This window comes from Notolepis coatsorum (assembly GCF_963971535.1).
Source record: "Notolepis coatsorum genome assembly, chromosome: 13".
Taxonomy (NCBI): domain Eukaryota; kingdom Metazoa; phylum Chordata; class Actinopteri; order Aulopiformes; family Paralepididae; genus Notolepis; species Notolepis coatsorum.
In genome coordinates this window covers 69,760,693-69,764,870 of record NC_140177.1, presented here as the reverse complement: position 1 = coordinate 69,764,870, position 4,178 = coordinate 69,760,693, and positions in this window count along the sequence as shown.

The following is a 4,178-nucleotide window of genomic DNA, read 5'->3' as shown; positions in this document are numbered from 1 at the left end:
TGGTCGATGATGTGCCCAAGAAACCGTAGCTGACTTTGCTTGATGGAGCACTTTTCTCGATTCAGCTTCAGCCGTCTCTATGCGCTGCATTATCTCCAGGCGACTGTCATGCTCTTGTTCTGTGGCCCCATAGACGAGAATGTCTTCCATAAAGATCTCGACGCCCTCTAACCCGTCCAGAGTCTCCATCATCTTCCTCTGGACGATTTAAGGCACGCTTGTGATTCCGAATGGCAGTCGCTTGAAGTTGAACCTGCCAAACGGCGTGATGAAGGTGGTGAGCTTACAGCTGTCTGGGTGCAACAGGATTTGGAAGAATCCACTGGCGGCATCGAGTGACGTGAAGACTGTGGCCCCGCTTAGCTTTGCTGTGATCTCGTCGGTAGTGGGCAGGGTGTACTATTCTCTTTTAACAGCCTCGTTCAGCCTCTTGAGATCCACACAGATGCTGGCTTTGCCTGTGCTCTTCAGGACCGGCACCATGGGTGCACACCAATCGGTAGGCTGTGTCACCCTCTCGATGATGTCGTTCCCCTCCATCCTCTGGAGCTCCTCCTTGACCTTCTGCAGCATAGGGAGAGGTACACGTTGCGCTGTGTATACAGTGTACGGCTGGGCGCCATCTTTCAGCAGTATTCTTACTGGTTCAGTTTGTAATGTACCATGCCTGCCTGCAAATATAAATTTTTCCCGCTGCTGCTCACCGTTTCCTCCACTCTTCTCACTAAATTAATTTTCACTGACATTGGCCTGCTGAGTAGGTTGTTTACTGTAGGCCCCCGGATGACATAAGTTGTGAGTGGGTGTGTCTTACCCTTGTAGGTCACAGTGCTCTGGATCTGTCCTATGCACTGCAGCTTGCCACCTGGGCTGTCCAGTGGTATTTTCGCAGGCTCCAGCGGTCTGTTTGGCATGAGTGAGTGGTAGGTTTCCTCACGAAAGATGCTCACATCCGCCCCAGTGTCGATTTTGAACTTGACCGGTGTGGAACCCATCAACACCTTGACGGCCCACTTCTTTGGTGACCCACCTGCTTTACTCACTTCCCCCATGTAATACCCATCTTCTGACCCGGAGTCCTGCTGTTGTTCCTGCACTTTTTTTTGTTCTCTGACCTCACGTACTGCTTTTCTATTCCTACACACTTTGCTCCAGTGCCCTACTTTGTCGCAGGTATTACATGTGGACTTTTTAGCTGGACAGTTCTCATCTCTACTGTGCCACGCTCTCCCACATTGTCTACATTGTCCTCTGTCGCCCCCTTGTGGCTTACCCTGGCGGCCATTGCTTTTGTAGCGCTTGCTGCGAGTGACCTTGTGTATCGGCCGGCCTCCGGCTGTCTCTCCTTGCATGCTGATCTGCGAAGCAACCTCTTCAGACTGCCTGACCGTCTCTATGGTCAGCGCGAGTGTCAAGTCCCTTGTCAGCTGCAACTTACGGGAGACTTCTTTGTCGATGATTCCAACGACGATTCTGTCACGGATGTTCTCATCCTTGCTCGCGCCAAAGTCACAATGCACAGCCAGTTCATACAAAGCCCTAATAAAAGTCTCTGCGTTTTCTCCTGCTTTCTGCACTCGTTGATGGAAACATGCCCGTTCGTGTATGACGTTCTGTCGCGGTACAAAGTAGTCATCAAACTTTTCTAGCACTCTTGTAAAGTCATCTCCATGTGCTACTTCTTCAAATACAAACAAATCGAATATATTCTCCGACTCGCTTCCCATAACATATATCAGACTGCTAACCTGCACGGCACCATCTTCCTTATCCAACTTGGTAGCCGTTCTGAATCTCACAAAACGTTGCTTCCAATTGGGCCATTCTCCTGGTTTGTCGAAAGGAAAACTCGCCGGCGGGTGAAATTTTGCCATTTCTGTCTACTTTACTTCTGACACCATATAGCAGGGCTATTCAACTAAATTGTTCAGGGGGCCACATTGTCAGAAACCCAAGGGGCCAGGGGCCGGACTGCCACGGCGCCTCCCCGTGCTATGAATATATGTACACTTGACACAACACGCAACCACATTTTCACAACTTTTATTTAACTACATTGCAAAAGTAGTATACTTTTCAAAAAAAAGTGCTTCATTTATGTGCCACATCTGCAACATCTCCTGCAGAAAGTGCTTCATTTATGACTGTGCAACAACTGCAACATCTCCTCTTCAACATTTCAATATAAAAATAAAATAAAAAACAAACAAGTGCATGATGTGCATCTGAACATTCTAACATCAACACTTGAACAAAAAAACACATTTATAGTGCAGCTGAGCTTATGAAAAAGTGCTTCATGTCTGTGCAACAACAGCAAATCACAGCATCTTATTAGCACTTATTGTCCACTCTTAACTCTCAAACATCAGGGGGGTGGGGGGCAGACAGGCCTAGCCTACATACACACATCTAATGAGAGCGATTGCACTTCTTTGACTGGGCAATGGCAGAGAAAGAGGGTTCATAGGAAGTGAGGGCTACCCGCAAACAGTGATGCAAATGCTCATTTGTCAAGGAGGCACGTTGCTTGTTTTAATGGCATTCATGTGAGAGAAACTGGATTCACAGGTGTATGTTGAGCCAAACATTGTTAGCACAGATATTGCCAGTGTTTTTATTTTGGGGAATGTCTTGACATGAATACACTTTATCCAAAATGTTGTGGTGGATTCATTCTCAAGTGCCTGCTTCAGAGCAGATGATGCTTGCATGTCAATTATTTCAAGTTGCAGGAGACCTTCATCAATGTGAAGTGATGCAAGGAACTCTTGTCCTTTTGTGGAAATAGCAGCTACATTGGCAAATGGGTTGCTCACAAAATGCATCAATTCTCTGGACATGTCAAATTCATCAAATCGACTTGCAAAGTTTTCCCTCAATTTATCAATGAAATCTGTCATTAATTGAGTGACTTTTGGCTCAATTGTGCGTGTTAACGTTGACATGAAAAGAAAAAAGTAAAAAAGTAATTTTTTTTTTTTTTTTTTTTTTTTTTTTTTTTATTATCATGTAATCTTTGGCGGGCCGGTCAGAATCTGGCCCGCGGGCCGCCAGTTGAATAGCCCTGCCATATAGATTAATCGTCTTGAGGCTTTGACTTGGTGCGAGCTCTGCTCATTTATTGACAACTTCCGTATGCAGTAACCCACTGACTCATTCACGTTCAGTGTAACAATATAACTCCAGATCAATGCGCAGGCCTTAGAACTACCCACGTATATCTTATATACTTCCGTATATGACAGTATGCTTAATAACATTAGAGTTAGAGCGTTAGAGAGACAGGGAAGAAGAAAATAGTTATTTCATGTTTATTAAGGCTTTATTAATGCATAATGATGCTACACTTAATATACAACTTGACCCAACAAGGAATAAGCAATAATATAGACTAATATGACCTAGTGTGTGTGTGTGGTTGAGTCCATTATCAAAGGGATGATAGATTAACATCCATCTACAAATTACAAATTAACTATATGTCCACCCTGTCATGTGTATGTCCACCCTGTCGGGTCTAAGCGGCCGACAGGGTGGACATTTTGGGACAACGATAGGGTGGACATTTTGAGCTTCAGTTAGCATATTAGCTTACAACAAACTGTGACTAGCTAACTAGCTAGTCTGGTTGTTGAAGAGAATTTGGTATAGTTAAACTTACATATTTTGAAAATATTGTATTCTAATCACTTCCAGCATATTTTATGCTGACAGGGTGGACATGTTAAGCTTCGTCAGAGCAAGTAAGCAAACTTATAGAAAGAAAATGTGTCAGTAGGAAAGTCAGCTACTCATTCACCTCAGCCATTGAATTTCCCGCCACTGAAGAGAGGAAAAAACTGTCGTTGTGATGTCACTAGAGTGGATGGCCTTTTCTTAAAGGGGCAGATTCCCCAATATGACAGGGTGGACAATCATTTAAAGGACACACACAAACTCTTCTTTTTTTAGTATAAATACAAATATTTATTTTGTTAAATAAGATAATACACTTAAGTTGAGTAATATCTTATTTAACTAAATAATATTATGAAAACAATTTTTTTTTTTTTTGGATTTGACTATATTTTACGCACATTGAAATTGAATGAGCAGTGCATGGGACATAGCAAAACAGCATGCATCCTCTTATACAAAACTGAAAAAAAAATCTGGAAAATGTATTTAAAGAGCCA